Here is an 18,615-nt window from a genome sequence, read left to right as displayed (position 1 = left end):
TAACTGAGCCTGGGAGGTCGAGGCAGCAGTGAACCATGATTAGGCTACTGCACTCCAGCCTGGGTGACAGGAGTGAGACCCTGTGTCAAAAAAAAATGAAAATAAAAATTAACCTTGACTGAAAACTGCTGAGCAGTCATCTGAATTCTGATTCAGAAGTACGTGTAGGAGACCGTCATGGTACTTTTCCATTGTGTTGTTTCATTTAATGTGTTTATGAATTTAGGCAGCCACCATGGACGTCGGTCAAGCCCCAGTTGCCTTTCGTGTGAGTGTGTGTGTGTGTGTGTGTGTGTGTGTGTGTGTGTTTAGGGCACTTTCTAGAGCCTGCTCTGTTAATTAACTGTACTATGTGCTTTATATTTGCTGTGAGTTAATTGCTGATGATAGTGTTCCCTTGCCAGTCACAAGTTCTCCCACCCCTTTCCCCCATTTAATTCCTTGCATTTCATCTCATCCATAGGCTCAAGTTGTTTGTCTTTGACTGGCAAGACTCCTCAATAATTGTGTATCAGTGATCTCTGACACAGTGCTAACTTTTATCACTGATTACAGAGAGACATTGTATAAATCATCAGGACAGTTTGTTTTGCGTATGATGATTTAAGAGCACCTCTTAATCAACATCAAAGTAATGTATCAGAGTGCCAACCTTCAGTACTTTTCTGTTGCTTTTCGTTGAAATCCACTTTCTTTTCTGTGGTCTACTGGGCCTTGTATGGTCTGGCTTTGCCTACCTTTTCAGCCTCATCGGGGTCATCTTCCCACTCAGCCACTGCCTTCTACTGTATCGAGTTCTTGCCTGTCTGAGCACTGTCTCTGGGTCCGGGCACTTGCAATTCTCACTGCTGGGAATGCCCCTTTTTTTCTTTTTTGGCTCCTTGCTTGGCTGGCCCTTTCTCTTCTTTCAGGTACCACTCTACGTAGCCCTCCAAGGCCATCTTGTCTCAAGGGCCAGCCTCCATCTTGAGTTTCCTTTCTCCATTCCCATCACATCACCACATTTATTTCCTTTACAGTCCTTATATCACAGCCTGTAAATATTTTGTTAACTCGTTGATATACTTGGTATTTGATGTCTCTCCCACCAGAATTTTAGCTCCATGAGGGCAGGGGCCTTGTCTGTCTTATCCCTACCATATCCCCAGCTCTTAACTTGATTCTAGATGCATAGAAAATGCTCAACAGATATTTGTTGAATGAATAGTTGCTTTGGATAATTAACACGGTGAATGACTTTTAAGTAGTTTGTGACTGCAAGCTGATAGAGCCAGTCCCATCTTTTATGTGGCTGGACCCCTCTCCATCTGCATCCATCACTGCTCTGGCACTTTGGGAGCATTTCAGACCCCAGGGCACTGTTTCCCTCTCTTGGCCAGCCCCTGGCTGGTGTCTGGGATAACCCTCTGTTTTAAGCATCATTTTTGTTCTCAAAATGAAAACCACCTGTCTTCAAAGTGATTTGCTTAAAATAAAAGCTTTATTTCTTTACCGAGACCTTCTTCCCTTTCTGCCTTTCTCCACCTCCTGCCAAGAATAACGTGAAAAACCCCATTATCTTGGAAAGTGGTTTTCCCTCTGGTTAGAATCCAAAGCCAGATGACTTACCACCAAATGTGCTGGGGTAATAGCTTTCCCTTGCCCTGCTGCTCTAAGTTGTTAGTGAGGTCTTGGCCTTGGCACTTCCCTTCTTTGTATATTTCCTTGAAACTTCCTTCCTACAGGTAAAGAAGCTAGCCCAAGGTACCACCTAAATGGCAGTGAGGGTAGGGCCATTGTCTAAGTAGCACTCTGTGGCAGACTGTTTGCCAGCTCACTGACACCTTACACCAATTCCAGGGAGTTGACAGTTTTTTACCCCCATTTTAGAGATAGCAAAATGGAGGCTCACTGAGGTTAGGTAGCAAAATGGAGGCTCACTGAGGTTAGGTGACTTGTTTTTAAGCACATAGGTTGCAACCAGCCAAGATCAGAAACCAGGCTTGTCTGACTCCCAAATTCATCTTTTATTTGTTGATGTACTCAGGGTCTCCCAGGACTTGATCGACCAAGTTCTGCAGTTAAAAAAAAAATCTGGCAACCTGGTCCACGGTACACATCCATGTAACTGCAGTAAGTTTCCTGAAACAGTAGCTGCCTTCACTGTGTGCGATGCCCTCTTGTATTCTCCATTCCATTCAACAGATGCTTGTCAGGACCTTCTAAACTGATTACGTGGCCCACCGATTGGTGGCAATCCATTTGAAAACAGTTTGAGGGACATAGTGTAGGTGAGGTGTAAACTATGCTTAGTTTATATAGAGGTTTACATGGTGTAAGCTATTAAAGAGAATTTTTATGGCAATATAATATACATATATAAAATGCACGTGAGGGTAGGGTACAGCTGTTGAATTTTCACAAACTAAGCATGTCTGCATAACTAGCACCAGACCAAAACACACGCCATTGATTTAAGCTTCTTTGAATGAAGACAGAGGCATGGAGTACAACAGAAACTGATAGCCCCTGAGTTTGTTGTGAATTACGCACATACAGCTTACTCCATAGGCAGACTCTTTTTGGAGGTCCATAGCTTGCCTTTCCAGTGATGGGGCCTGGCTGGCGTTTGTTTGAGGATCTAACAATCACCGAAGGAGTCGAATGTGGCTTCTGTAATGGCCTCAGAAATTAGCACAAAAGGAGGGCTGACTGAGAATGTGCCTGGTAAAATGTGAACATAGAGGAAGAAGAAAGGGCAAGGCCCCGTAGTTGAGTACAGAAACGTTAGGGTGTGAGAATTTGTGGTCATAGTAATTGAGACCAATTTTACTGAAATGGAGGGCGGCGAAAGGAGGAAGGAAAAGGAATTTGTGATTACAGCAGCAAGCCCCTAGAGGTTAATGAATGTCTCTATAAAATAAGGAATATCTACTTCTCACGGCGAGTGTTGACTTATTAGAGAAAATTGTTTTAGTATACTGAACTAAAATGCTTAATTCTTGGCAAAAGATATAGATGCATCTCCTTGCAAAAGCAAGCTAAAGCAACTTTGCTTTCATAATGTATGGGTTCTGTAAAGCTGTCTTGGTGGACACTTTACAGTGTAATTCATCATAATGGGGTGTGCATAGAAATGAAAGGGAGCGAATATCGTAACATGCCTTGAAGCATTGAGTGCTAGGTTACAAAGGGCATTAATTAATACAACTTTATGGGATTCATTTATAGCTCACTTTTAGTCAAACTGAAATAGCTTTCCTGAATCAGGGACTTTGGGATAATAATAAATCCTTTTGTCTTTGTTGATCAGATAAGCTCTTATTCACTGACTTCCTATTACTTTCTTGGCACCCAGAGTCATGCCTGAGCACTGAGAACTTGCTGAATGAATGGAAAGAGTAAGGACAAAAAAAAAATCATAGCTAGCGTTTAATGAGTGTATACTGTGTGCTTTGCCTCTTTTATCTGATTAAGTCATCACTTCAAGCCTGTGAGGCAGGTGCTGTTATCATTTTCCTCTTTATTTATTTTTCTATTTATTGAGACAGGATCTTACTCTGTCACCCAGGCTGGAGTGCAGTGGTACAATCACAGCTCACTGCAGCCTTGACCTCCTGGGCTCAAGTGATTTTCCCACGTCTCAGCCTCCTGAGTAGCTGGGACTATAGGTGCACACCAAAAATCCTGGCTGATTTTTTTTTTTTTTTTTTGTGGAGACAGGGTTTCACTGTGTTGCCCAGGCTGGTCTTGAACTCCTGGACTCAGTGATCTGCCTGCCTGGGCCTCCCAGAGTGTTGGGATTATAGGTGTGAGCCACCATGCCCAGCATTATCCCTTCTTTTAGAGCCACCTTATATCCTCTGCTTGCCTGGGGACGGTTCTGGTGTATGCCTGTTGGCCTCACATTAACATTGACATCACCTGCTTTCATTCTCAGATGTCCTGGTCAGATGATAAACCATTTCAGTCTGAAATGTTCTGGTTTGGATAGACAGATGAGGAAACTGAGACACAGAGAAGCCACATCACTTTCCATGCTCACCAATCTAGTAAGATGTAAAGGTGGAATTCTTTCCTGAGAGTCTGATTCCAGGTCATGTCTGATCACTAAGTTCTGGTGCTTCACAATTTAAGCCAAGGGAGATATAATATAGAAAAACCACTCTTTATGTTTTTCAGCTTCACTATTTAGTAAAAATCACTGCCAAGTTAGCATCTGAAGTAGGTTAATGTGACTCAGGGCAGTGGGAATGTGCTAGGTAAAGACTCATTGAAACCCTAAGTGTGTGTTCATTAGTAAACCTGGACAACTAGTACCCTAGAATGATAATAGCATTCACATGTGCATGGTGCTTTATCGTTTACAAAACCTCTTCTCCCATATTATTATGTTGAAGCTTCTTGTGCACTCAGAGGTGGGAGATGGATGGCCAGTGGTGGGATTCTCAGTTTACAGAGGAGGATGGGGTAATGAGCAGGTTGATACAGTTGCCTGCCTGAGGCTTCACGGCTAGAAAAGAGGCAGATCCAGGATTCAACCCAGGTATTCTGCCTTGGTGATCAGTGCATTCCACTCTATCACAGGTGCCTTTTAGTCTTTTTTTGTATATATATATATATATATATATATTTTTTTTTTTTTTTTCTCGAGACAATGTCTTGCTCTGTCACCTAGGCCGGAATGCAGTGGCGTGATCACAACTCACTGTAGCCTCGACCTCCCAGGCTCAAACAGTCCTCCCACCTCAGCCTCCCAAATAGCTGGGATTACAGGTGTGCAACCACTATGCCTGGCTATTTATTTATTTATTTATTTTTAAGAGATGGGGTCCCACTATATTGCTCAGGCTGGTCTAGAATTCCTGGGCTAAAGTAATCCTCCTGCCTCGGCCTCCCAAAGTGCTGGGATTACAGGCGTGAGCCACCCATGCCTGGCCCAGACGTTCTTATACAGCCATTTGAGGGTGCTGTTTATGAAGGGTTAGGGAGTCACTTGAAGACTCATTTACCCAGAGTTTCTCAGCTTTGGCACTGTTGACATTTTGAGCCAGTTAAGCCTGTTGTGGGGGCTGTCCTGTGTGTTGTAGGATGTTTAGGAGCATCTCTGGGGTCTACTCACTAGATGCCAATAGCACAGTTGCCCCCCCCCCCCCCCCCCCCACCAGATCCCTCCAAGACAACAAAGAAAAGTGTCTCCAGACATTACCAAATGTCCCTTGTGGGGGCACGATTGCCTTTGGTTAGGAACCACTGGCCTAACATAATAGTCACATTTAAAAGAGGGAAGGATGACCTTGAAAATGTTAGACCTGTCTTCTTCCCCTTTCTCTAGTTTCTAGAGCATCTCTAGTTTCTAGAGCATCTCTCTCTCTTTTGCAAAGGGGCAAAAGAGAGAACAAGCAACATGTTTCATGTGGAATTCTCTTCCATGGAAGAGCATTGTGTCTGCCAAAGGATAAGATAGCCAACATTTTTTAAGTTAAAAATCACACAGTTAAAAATGTTTTGATAGAAAAGTTAGAATAGAGATCAGCCAAAATATACACATACAGAATCTCCTGTAATCTTACTGCCGAGAAAACTGTGGTTCATATTTTGGTCTATTTCCTTCTAACCTTTTCCAGCATGCATATACAAGTATATATTAAAAAAATAATTTTCCAAATAGAGCCATGCCAAAAGCTGTTATAAACAGCTTTTTAATTTAAATGTGCCACAAGTATCTTTCCACATCTATGATACAGAGTTACTAAGTTTTGTAGTATTTTGTTGTATGGCTAGCATATAATTTATTCACTTAGTCTCCTGTTGTGTACATTTGGTTTGTTTCTAATTTGGTTTTTGCTATTAACATGCAAAACCATGGTGAGTATTCATGTGCATACTTACGCCCTTCCCAGCTTGTTTTTATTTTTTCCTTCCAGAAGTTACCATCACTGTAATTTTTAGTATCCATTGAGCAAGATATCGAATTCATAATGTTCTGGATTGTATTTTAATTATGTCACATACCTTTACCCCTCAAAATTTTGGAAATGTATTGATTAAAAATGTGTTTATGTGCTAGGCTTGCAGAATGGGGTGTGGAAAGTTCTTTGGTTTTCTGATTGAACGATGACTAATAAGAAACCATTTAGGTTTTGTGCCTTGTTCATGAAGCCCACTCTTAACTGTGTCAGGCTACTTCCTGAGTAGGAATCAGCCCAGTGAAGGTTGCTTAACCCTTCCTTAAGATTCTGTTCACTGCTGAAAGAAATTCAAGGCTATATGCTCATGAATTCTCATTGCTCATGGATTTTTCTTCTATGTGTTTTAAATTATAAACTCACGGAAAAGACATTCGGATGGTAGAGACGAGTGTAAAGTTTCCTATTTCACTCCCCTCCCCCTTGGGTTTTTGTTTTTTTCTTCATTCTCTAGGATTTTTGTATATACAAAAATATTGTATTTTTCAATAATTATACAAATATTGAAATACAAAAAAAATTAAAAGCCACAAATTGGGCAACAGAATGCAATGTATGAGCCAAGCAGCTTTTTTCCACTTAATGCATCTTTCTGTATCAGCACCTTATTGTGTTTAATTGGTGCCCTATTTGGGGTTGTTTTCAGCTTCTCCTGCAACAAGTCACCTTTTATTATGAGTCTATCCATGGGATACATGCTTAGCAGTGGAGTTGTTGGGTTAAGAGTTTATGCCCTTATGGTTTTGATAGATATTGCTAAATTGCCCTTCTACCAGCAGTATATAGCTTGACTTGTTTCTATCAGGCATTTTTTTCGTGCCTGGCATAAATTATTGAATAATAAACTGGGAACACAAAGGTAGAACCTCATCTATAGGAAGGGGCATAGTTGGTTAGGAGACCACGTCTTCCCTAATGACCATTATGAGGATTGGTTTTCAGCCTTGAGAATACTCAGAGGGATGTGTATTCACTGGTTTTCTCCTGGGCTTGGCCTGAAACTGGCTTTTACTTTTTTCAACCATGGAGTAAGAATATGCATATAAAGTTGGGAGACAATACCCATCGAATATGCATATAAAGTTGGGAGACAATACCCATCGAATATCTGGGAATATTTGATGACATGCCTCAATTAGAATTGAGGTGGTTAGAAATGGACCCTCATTACTAAAGAGGTTGTGACATGTAAATATCAGTGGGTCTCTGAAATAGAAGCATAGGTCATTTGGCATTTGGTACAGTGTATCAAATGGAACATAATATAATAAACGTAAATGGAACATGTTATAATCATGTTACAATCATTACTACCCCTCTTATCTCTTCAATGAAGTCTTTTCTGATATTTCTTCATTCCCCATCTTCTCCCACTCCATGATGACATTTTTTCACACTGTCCTTTAAAAAATATAGCTGGTTCTGCATTTTGGGCTTTTAATTGTTTTATTATCTTGGATCAGATATGTATCCCTAATCAAATTTTAACCAACACTTGGTTTCTAATCCTCTTCACTCTGGCTGGGTGTTTGGAACATAAATATTTTGATTGGTTGCCCACTCTAGAATTCTTCTGATTTTGTGGGGTCCCTGTGCTTAGTAAAGGAGGGCTCTCTCCTGGACATCTCTCCCTTGTAGGTCCACAGAACAGTACTCATAAAGGACTCTGTCATCTCAGTCTTCAGAGCGCTGCTTTCCTGCCTAGGGAAGGGCACAGCAGGGTGTCAACTTTTATATGATTTGGTATCTGAAGCAGCAGAGGATGGCAGATATTTGAAGATGCTTCTGTGAACCCTGGTGGGTACAGCAGCTGCCAGAGCCCAGGTAACCATGTTAAGGGCTCATGCTTTCTGAAATGTCAGGGCTTTCTGATGGGCACTTTTTAGGGTATTCTTGGCCACAATTTTTTTTGAGTCACCCTGAAGTGTCCTGAAGGGTGGAAGCTAAAGTCCATGTAGGTTTGGCCTCAGGCTGGGCCCCTTAGAGGAGGTGGGGCAGCTTTCCTCTCCCTTCTCCTTGCGCCCCGAGGGCTGACACTGTGCCTTGGGGACTCTCCCTGGCCTTTCCCAGGGGATGACCTGGAGAGAGTCTTAAAAAGTCTTAAAAAAAAACAAACCAAAAAGCTGTTATTTATTTTTCTTATGGTTCAGATAATATATTTTCTTTTATAGCAAATGAAGAGGGCTTTTGGGGGGCAGGCAGTGTGATCTGAGGAAAATGACCTCTGGGATCAAATAGTTCTGGGTTGGAATGTGGGCTCTGTGGCCTTTTCCCTAAAGGGCTGTTATGGGCCAAATTTTGTCCCTAACCCCCCTGTACCTCATAATGTGACTGTGTTTGGAGATAGGTCCCTTAAAGAGGTGATTAAGTTAAAATGAGGCCATTAGGGTGGGCCTTAATCCAATCTGACTGGCTTCCTCATAAGAAGAGATTAGGGCACACAGAAAGATACCAGGGGCGCGGATGCACAGAGGAAAGACCATGTGAGGACACAGTGAGCAGGTGGCCATCTGCAAGCCAAGGAGAGGGGCCCCAGGAGAAACAGTGTACCTTGATTCCAGCCTCCAGAGCTGTGAGGTAATGAATTTCTATTACTTAAGCCCCCCTAGTCTGTGGTAATTTGTTATGGCAACCCAAGCTGACTAAGGTGGGGGCTTTTAGCAAGTCAAGTCCCCTGATTTGGCTTTCCTAAAGAGAGACCACAACACCCTGAGTTGACATGAAGAGTGGACACAGTGCCTGGCTTCTAGGAGGTACTCTCAAATGGCAGTGGTGATGGTGACCATAATCATTTAATAATATGATAATAGAAATCACCACCCCCTTCTCTCACCCAAGTTTTCTGACTCCGTCTGGTTTGAGGTTTTTCTTTTTCTTTCTTTCTTTATTTGTATATATATTTTTGAGATGGAGCCTTGCTCTATCACCCCGGCTAAAGTGCAGTGGCACAGTCTCGGCTCACTGCAACCTCTACCTCCTGGGTTCAAGCAATTCTTCTGCCTCAGCCTCCCAAGTAGCTGGGATTACACGCATGCGCCACCATGCCTGGCTAATTTTTGTATTTTTAGTAGAGACCTGGTTTCGCCATGTTGTCCAGGATGGTCTCAAACTCCTGACCTTGTAATCCGCCCACCTCGGCCTCCCAAAGTGCTGGGATTACAGGTGTGAGCCACCGTGCCTGGCCTCTTTAGTTTTTTAACTTTCCTTTTAAGTCCTTTTCAAAGAGGCTTGCAAAGAACTCATATGATCAGAGATGGGTACTTTATAGGTTGAGTGAAGTATTTTCTTTTGAGTAACTTTTCATCCTTTTCATCTGTTAACATATGGGAGGTCCAGGTAAAATTGTATTTAGAACAAGGATTCTGCTGCTAAAACAGATTCAAAGTGACTTTTGGTGTGGTGTGCATATTTACTGTACCTGACACCCATTGTATTAGTTTGCTTGTGCTGCTGTGACAAAGTAACACATGCTGTGAGTGGCTTAATCAATGGAAATTTATTGTCTGGCAGTTCTGGAGGCTGGAATTCAGAGATCAAGGTGTGGGCAGGATTGGTTCCTTCTGAGGGTCATGACGGAGAATGTGCTCCGTGCCTCTCCCCTTGCTTCTGGTGGTTTGCTGACAATCTTTGGGTTGTAGACACATCACCCCAGTCTCTGTCTTCATCTTCACATGGCATTCTCTTCTCCCTGTGTGCAAATCTCTGATTCAAAGTTCTTCATTTTTGTTTTTTTGTTTTTTTTGTTTTTTTTTTTGGAGATAGGATCTTGCTTTGTTGCTCAGGCTGGAGTACCCTGGCATGATCATGGCTCACTGCAGCCTCCATCTTCTGGGCTCAAGTGATCCTCCCACCTTGACCTCCCAAAGTGCTGGGATTACAGGCATGAGCTACGTTGCCCGCCCAAAGTTCTCCTTTTATAAGGATACCAGTCATATTGGATTAGCGCCCACCCAATGACCTAATTTTAACTTGATCATCTGCAAAGACCCTATTTCTAAATAATGTCATATTCGTGGATACTGGGGATAAGGACTTCCATATCTTTTGGGGAGATACAATTCAACTCATAACACAGATTATATTGGAACCCTATTTGCCATCTGTACACCTCTGCCTGTGGCCGGCAGCTTCCCAGGAGAAGTCCCCCTGCCTGGTCTGCTGTTCCTGTTTGCCATGCAGATTTCAGCTAAGAAGTCACCTGCTAGAGAGGCCTTCCCTGGCCACCCTCAATATAGAGTGATTGAATGAATGAAATAGATTGCAGAGTAAAATTAAAATGTGATTGAGAATTATGCTGAGCATAATTTACCCTTAAAAGTGTGAGAGAACTCTCCACCCCACATCAATGTTACTTGTAACTTTTTGTATATGTTGGCTGTGTCCCCACCACAGATGCTATTTAAATATCATTTTGTGCTTGTGAATTGAGATGTCGGGCACCTTCTGAATGTCATGATGTTTCCTATTCTGTGTGCAGAGTGTGCCAAGAGGATTCAATTTGTTGGATTTAGATTTTTTTTTTTTTGCAATGAATCACTATTTGATTATGATTTTACAACAATTCACAGAATCAAACTGGCTAGACCCCTTCTCTGAAGGACATCTCAGGTCCAGAAAACCTGTGAATCATGAATAAGGGAAACATTTACTAATGCTAGTTAATTATCAGTGTTTTGTTAAATATGTTCTCCTTGCTGAAACTGCTAGGGGCTGTGCAGAATACAGAAATAGAATAGGCAATAGCTGTGGCCTCCATGAACACACAATTCACATCAAACAGCCAAAAAATATATAATACATGCAAAGTTGTGTGAGAATGTGTAGTACAGAAATTAAGAAGAAGTGCTTGTTGTGGACCAGAATGATCAAGGCAGGCTTTGTTGAGGAACTTAGCTAGGCTTGGGCTGTGCCTTAAAGAGTTGGAGATCCCAGGAGAGGAGAGAGAATACCAGCTAAAGACAATATTAACATAATATCATTAAGCTGTATAATAGTCACAGTATATTTTGTACTACCAGGTTTTAATAAAAATTTTCTTCACAAGATAGATGTGAGACGATTTGTAACAGAAAAATATTGTATACATCCTAAATGTCCATCCACTTGGGATATATAAGTTATAGTACATCCATACAGTAGAATACTCTACAGTCAGAAAAAAGAATGAGGATGCTTTTTACCTCTGTGGACCTTCCAAATATATTATTGTTCAGTGAGAAAAGCACGGTGCAGGACAGTGAGTATGATATGCTAATGTATGATATTTTCTTAAAGAAACTAGTAAGTTGCTTAACTAATAACCTATGTGTGGTCATGGCAAACTGGGAGAATGGAAGCTCGATTGTGTATGGGGATGTTTGTGTGTATGTGTGTGATTTGAATGATGTAAATATATCCTATTCAAAAAGTTAGACAGGTATGACGACAATAGTATTTGGTCACACTGTTGCTACTCTTAAATTGACTTAGTGTTTTGCCTTGCTGGGACATAATAAACGAAGATAACCAGCTACACCAGATATCCTAGAGATAAACTTTTGCATTTGCCCAGAGAATGAAATTCCCTTCACCAGCTTTTCACTTTTGTTGGCTGCCACTAGAAAGGTTTCAAACATAACACTCAGTAGAGGGGCTGGTCTAAGGAACCCCTTTTTACCCATCGTCTATCTTCAGCAGTTATCATCTGCTGGCCAATGCTGTTTTGTTGGTTCTCTCTCCTCCTCATTCTTCCCCTTCTTCCCTGTCCTCGATTATTTTGAAGGCAATGCCATTCTGATGGAATAATTTAGAAATATTACTCTGACCTCCTGAGTCCTACCATGGCCCCAGACATGCAGAGTAAATTAGAGCTTAGGTGGGAAAAGCTGTCTTTAATGGAATTTGGCTCATCTCATTAAACTCATTTGATTTTACTTAAAAAATTTTTTAAAAATTATTGCGCAATACACATAACATAAAATTTATCATCTTAATCATTTGAAGTTTATGGTTCAAATAGCATTAAGTACATTCACATTGTTATGCCACTAATCTTCAGAACTTTTTTATCTTGCAAAACTGAAACTCTGCACCCAAGAAACACCAGCTCTCCATTTCTCCCTCCCCCCAGCCCCTGGCAACCACCATTCTGTGTTCTGTGTCTGAATTTGACTGCTCCAAGTACTTCATGTAAGTGGAATCATATATGATTTGTCTTTTTGTGACTTTCTTATTCTACTTAGCATAATATCCTCAAGGTTCATCCATGTAGTAGCATGTGACAGGATTTCCTTCCCTTCTAAGGCTGAATCATATCCTCTTGTATGGATATACTACATTTTGTTTATCCATTCATTCATTGATAGATACTTGGGCTAAGTTTACTTTTTGCCCCTGCTTGGAATATAAGGTTTTATGGCTTATAATAATTTCATGCTGTAGCTCATCAGAATGCCTCAGTACACTATAACCCTCCAGTTAAGAGAATAATTCTGAGCAGTTTGAGAATATATATATATATTTTTGAGACAGGGTCTCACTCTGTCGCCCAGGTTGGAGTGCAGTGGCGCAGTCTTGGCTCACTGCAATCTCTGCCTCTCTGGCTCAAGTGATGCTCTCACCTCAGCCTCCCAAGTAGCTGGGACCACAGGTATGTACCACCATGCCTAGCTAATTTTTTTTTTTTTTTTTGGTATTATTTGTAGAGACCAGGTTTCACCATGTCGCCCAGACTAGGTTGGTCTCCAACTCCTGGGCTCAAGCAGTTTGCCCACCTCATCCTCTGAAGGTGCTTGAGAATTCTTATACCAAATACTTTGACTTGAAAAACTAGCACATTTTCCTTTCTGCTTTTGTGACCAAGGACAGCTTTTTCCCTCAAAGTTCTTAAATTGAATTTTGTCTCTTATTGGACTAGATTATGAATTTAGAGAGACTGGGGCAGGGGGTGGGGTGGTATCTTCATTTGCCCAGTACCTGGCACTGTGCTTGGTGCTGGGTGGGTACTGAGTATGTATTTGTTGGAGGAGGAGTGTTACTTTGGGCAAGGCACGTACCTACACCTGTATAATTAGGAAGTTGAACCAGATGAATTCTAAGACCCCTTTTGGTTCTAACATTGTTTGGGTCTATCATTAAACCTGAAAATTCCAGGCTGGGCGCAGTGGCTCACGCCTGTAATCACAGCACTTTGGGAGGTCAAGGTGGGCAGATCGCTTGAGGTCAGGAGTTTGAGACGAGCCTGGCCCACATGGTGAAACCCCATCCATCTCTGCTAAAAACATAAAAATCAGTTGGGTGTGGTGGTGCAGGACTGTAATCCCAGTTACTTGGGAGGCTCAGGCAGGAGAATTGCTTGAACCCAGGAGGTGGAGGTTGCAGTGAGCTGAGATCGCGCCACTGCACTCCAGCCTGGGCGACAGAGTGAGACTGTGTCTAAAAACTTAAAATAAAATAATAAATCTGATGATGAAAATTTCAGACTCTCTGGAATACTGGAGAGTGGGGGGAGGTAGTGAGATTTTTGGATAGACATATTTTCACTGCCCCTCAAATGATACTCCGAGGTGGTCACCTACAAGTAAAACCATCTCAGGATATAGTGTTTCTTAAAATAACATTCTGGATTTGGGACTTCCTCTTTGTGCAGTGGGTACCATTCTTTGAATAACAAGCTACCATCTAAAAAGTGATTTTAAGTTAAGCTTAATTGTGTACCACATTTCCTAAATATACACAGATAGAAAACAAACCTCCTCTTGACATAATCATCTTTATAATGAATCTCATAGGAAGTCTTAATGGTAATCTTACCATCAGAAGAAGTCACAGCAATGAGCAACTGAGGAAAATGAAAATTCTGGAATTAGAGAAAAAAATGCTGATAAGAAAGGACAGATGTGGTCTGAGTATTGAATCTTGTTGATTTTCTGAACTTTATGCTAGTTTGTACATTTTTATTTTAAGCCTGGTTTCCAAGTCTCTTGTTAGCAACCAGATGGTCGTTAAATAATTGATACGGGTTCATTTTAAGCCCATTTGGGGAACATAATGGCCTGAATTTTCCAGTAGAAGGATTTAGTAATTCTGCTGATCTTTGAATGCCAACAGGATTTTTTGGAAATTGAGTTCCCTAATGTCTTGGAAGTAACTCTTGGAAAATAAGAACCAGTGAATTGATTGCATGATGTACTTGGAATAAAAAGTTAAGGATATGGATATGGTTTATTTTGGCTAAAACATCCACCCTTAGAAGTGGTTAAATTTGTAAAATTAGGTGAGGATGTATGTGTGTGTTGTTTGTTTTCTGAGGCTTGAGTTAATGAATATGAATAGACATTTCAAATACACTGATATTTCCCATTTTCAGACAGCTGTTCAAAACTCTAGGGTCTGTGCATGTTTTTACTTATATCTGGGAGCTAAAAAGTCTGAGATCATAGAAACAGTAGAATTATGGTTATTAGAGGTTGGGAAGGGTAGGGAGAGAGGAGGATAGGGAGAGGTTGATTAAGGGATACAGAATTACAGCTAGATGGGAAGAATAAGTTCTAGTATTCTGTGGCATCGTAGGCTGACTATAAACAACAATTTATTGTATATTTTCAAACAGCTAGAGGAGAGGATTTCAAATGTTTTCAGCACAAACAAATGCTCAATGTTTGAGGTGATGGATATGCTAATTATTCAGATTTGATTATTATGCATTGTATATATGTATTGAAATAGCCCATGTACCCCATAAATATGTACAATTATTATGTGTCAATTAACCAAAACACTGGGGTTTGCTACTCTACAGTCTTACTAAATGCTTTTCAAAGAAAAAGAAACTCCTTAAAGTGTGGTTTGCAACGAGAAAAAGGGTTGTGAGTTGCCTCCAGAGTCAGTGAGCCTCAGTGGTCATTTTGTTGTTGTTGTTTTTGAGACAGGGCCTCGCTCTGTCACCTAGGCTGGAGAGTGCAGTGGCACGATCACAGCTTACTGCAACCTTGACCTCTTGGGCTCAAGTGATTCTCCCACCCCAACCACCCGAGTAGCTGAGACTACAGGCACATGACACCACGCTGGCTGATTTTTGTAGCTTTTTTTTTTTTTTTCTCTTGGTAGACAGGGTTTCGCCATGTTGCCCAGGCTGGTCTCACGCACTCTGGGCTCAAGAGATCCTCCCACCTTGTCCTCTCGAAGTGCTGGGATTACAGGCATGAGTCACCGTGCCTGACCTGTTATTTGAACTGGAGAAAGGCATCAGCAACTGTTTTGGGGGTGCTAGTGAGCCGCAGGTTGTGTTGCTGGAAACAGTTAACGAGGAAGCTGAGATCTGTCTGAAAGAGCCTCATGAACTGTCAGAGTGGTGACAGAGCGGCTGTGCTATGGGGAGGTACTGCTTTCAAGTGCTCTTTTAAGTAGTTCGTATTCTCAGAATGTCACTAGGTGTTTCCAGCAGAATCCCATCTTGCAAAACATGTCTGTCCTGGGCTCTGTTTTGTTGTGTATGTACAAAGCCTTCCTTTCCTCTCCTCTGCTTACGCCACCATGGCTAGCCAGTCTTTGGCTGTCTTGGGATCTGAGTGGAGCTCCTGGTGGGACCAGCCCCAGAGGCCTCATTGATGGACAGATTAGTTTTCCTTGGCTGCCACAACAAATGACCACAAACTGGGTGGCTTAAAACAGCAGAAATTTATTATCTCTGATTTCTGGAGGCCAGAAGTCCAGAATCAATGTGCCCTCCAATGGTATTGTAGGGGAGTAGCCATTTCTTGCCTCTCCCAGTTTCTGGTGGCTCCTGGCTTTCCTTTGCTTCCAGCCACATCACGCCTATCTCTGCCTTCCTCTTCACATTGCCTTCTCCTCTGTCCATCTTCTCCTCTGTGTGTTTCATATGAGGACAACACTTGTCATTGGATTTAGGGACCCCCAGGATAATCCAGAATGATCTCTTCATCTCAGGATCCTTAACTACATCAGCAAAGACCCTTTCCCCAAATAAGGTCTTGATTCTGGGAATTAGAATGTTGACATATCTTTTCAGGGGGTTGCCATTCAACTTACCACAGTAGGAGTACCAATTCAGGATGGGGCCTTGAAAAGGAAGCAGAAGAAACAAAAGCCTTCATAATGTGATAGTTTAAAAAATCTGCCTGGTCATTTTAAAAAAAGCCTTCAGAAAGTAACTTTATTGAGGCACATTTTAAATATCATGTAATTCACTCATTTCAAGAATATAGCTCAATGGTTTTTAGTAAACATACTCAGTTATGCAACCATCATCATAAAATGCTTTAGAACATTTTCATCAGCCCAATAATATCCACATCCTTCATGCCCATTTATTGTTAATTCCCATTCCCACTCCCAGCTTCACTGCCTGCTGTCTGCTTTCTCTCTAGATCTGCCTTTTCTGGATGTTTCATATAAAGGGTTTTTTTTTTTTTGGTGACAGAGTCTCACCAGGCTAGAGTACAGTGGTACAATCATGGCTCACTGCAGTCTCGACCTCCCAGGCTCAAGTGATCCTCTGTATCCTTAAGGGATACAGAATCTCAGCCTTCTGATAGCTGGGACCACAGGTGCATGCCACTATGCTTAGCTAATTTTTTTGTTGTTGTTATTTAGACAGGGTTTCACTATGTTGCCTAGGCTGGTCTAGAACTCTTGTACTCAAGCAGTCCTCCCACCTTGGCCTCCCAAAGTGCTGAGAGTACAGGCATGAGCCACCATGCTTGGCCTAAAATTTTATTTAAAACTTAAGAAAACATTTCTGATTGTAAAATATGGAGAAGGACAATCCCATCACCTGGAGCCTGTGAGAAATGCAGAATCTGCATTTTAGCAAGATCCCCAAGGCATTCTATATATTAGACTTAGACACACTGGTACGTTGTATCTGCTATATTGATCCTTTGTCCACTTAATATATTATGAGCACTTCCCCAAAAGTATTATATCTCTTCTGAGAACATTTTAAATCTCATTGTAAGAATATACCATAATCTATTTAACGAGCTGCTTCATGGCAGGCATTGTTTCCCATCTTTTTTGCCCTTGAAAATAAAACTGCAATAATTATCTTTGTATAGAAATATTTGTGTATCATTTTATATCTGCTATATCAGTAATTCATTTTCTAGGAATTGATTATAAGACAATAATTATAGACAGACTGCTAAAAATTAGGAAGTGCATATGTAAATACTGATCAGTGGAGTCAGTCATTTAAAATGCTGTTTTCCTGGAAACTAGACCTAAAACCAAGCAGATAATAGGAAATATGAACCCTCAATACATGATGTTAGCACATCTTGCTAACTCTCACCTCCTTCTCCTCCTCCTCCTTTTTTTTTTTATTGAGACAGGGTCTTGCTCTCTCACCCAGGCTGGAGTGCAGAGGTATAATCATGGCTCACTGCAGCCTTGACCTTCTGGGGTCAAGCAGTCCTCCCACCTCAGCCTCCCAAGTAGCTGGGACTACAGGTGAGCACTACCACACCTGGCTAACTTAATTTCTTTTCTTTATAGAGACAGGGTTTCGTCATATTGTCCAGGCTGGTCTCAAACTCCTGGGCTCAAGTGATCTGCCCACCTCGCCCTCCTAAAAGGTTGGGATTACTGGTGTGAGCCATTGTACCCAGCCACCTCCATCTGCTTGAGCATTGGTTTCATTGTTGAACAAAATGAATAAGCAAATAATGAATGAATGAGTGAATGACAATGGCATCAAAAAGTGAGGTATAGGTTGGTACTGAGCAGCAGTGAAATAGAAAGGAACAAAATTCTGGACCCACATGTAATCACTTCCTTATCGTAATTATAATTTTATCCTTTCGTAATTTTATCCTTTTAATTTTATCTTATTGTAATTTTATCCTTACTCAATTTCCAACCTCCACTAGTCGGTTCTGCCCTTGTAAGCAGCCCAGCGTGTCACTCCTGGAAGCCCCTGCTGCTTCAACTGTCTGTAGCTCACTACTCGTAGGTGGAAAAGTCAGTCATGGGAGTGACGGTACCTCCCTCAGATCACACCGACTGGGCTTTTGATTTCGTTTTCCCACTTTGCACAAGGATTGTAGTCTCTAGAATATTTACTGGCCTCCCTAATTCTCAGATCCTTGGAAAGTATGTGAAAAGGTCAGGACTTGTGTTTTCACTTCACGTCTGCCCGATTGCCAGGCTCGTTAGGTCAAGGAGGAATTGAGTGAGTTCCAAGGAGAGGGTGAGTCTGAATTTTCCCCTTTCTTTCTTTCTTTCTTTCTTTTTTTTTTTCCGAGACAGAGTCTTGCTCTGTCTCCCAGGCTAGAGTGCAGTTGTGCAATCTCGGCTCACTGTAACCTCCTCCTCTCGGGTTCAAGCAATTCTCCTGCCTCAGCCTCCCATGTAGCTGGGATTACAGGCGCCTGCCATTGTGTCCAGCTAATTTTTGTATTTTTAGTAGAGATGGGGTTTCACCATCTTGGCCAGGCTGGTCTCCAACTCCTGACCTTGTGATCCACCCGCCTCGGTCTCCCAGAGTGCTGGGATTACAGGCGTGAGCCACTGCACCCGGCCAAATTTTCCCCTTTCATTTTCTGCACTGCCGTGTTCTCTGAGCTTTCCACTGCTTTAGTGTTTCCTGATAAGACTAGCTTTTCTTTCATCCTAGAGGAGTAGGATATGAAGGAATCCCTGCCCCCCACTTAAGTGCTCATCCCCA

The 18,615-nt window shown here is 41.8% G+C and overlaps 1 protein-coding gene across 22 annotated transcripts in view; it reads left to right on the top strand.

Moving 5' to 3' along the window:
- Window positions 1-18,615, top strand: part of SH3KBP1 (SH3 domain containing kinase binding protein 1) — a 361,548-nt gene that overhangs the window by 89,503 nt on the left and 253,430 nt on the right. The gene's annotated exons all lie outside the window — the stretch shown is intronic.

This window comes from Macaca fascicularis, chromosome X, assembly GCF_037993035.2.
Source record: "Macaca fascicularis isolate 582-1 chromosome X, T2T-MFA8v1.1".
NCBI lineage: Eukaryota > Metazoa > Chordata > Mammalia > Primates > Cercopithecidae > Macaca > Macaca fascicularis.
Note: the sequence above shows the minus strand (reverse complement) of the source record. Positions and strands in the feature narration are given on the sequence as shown.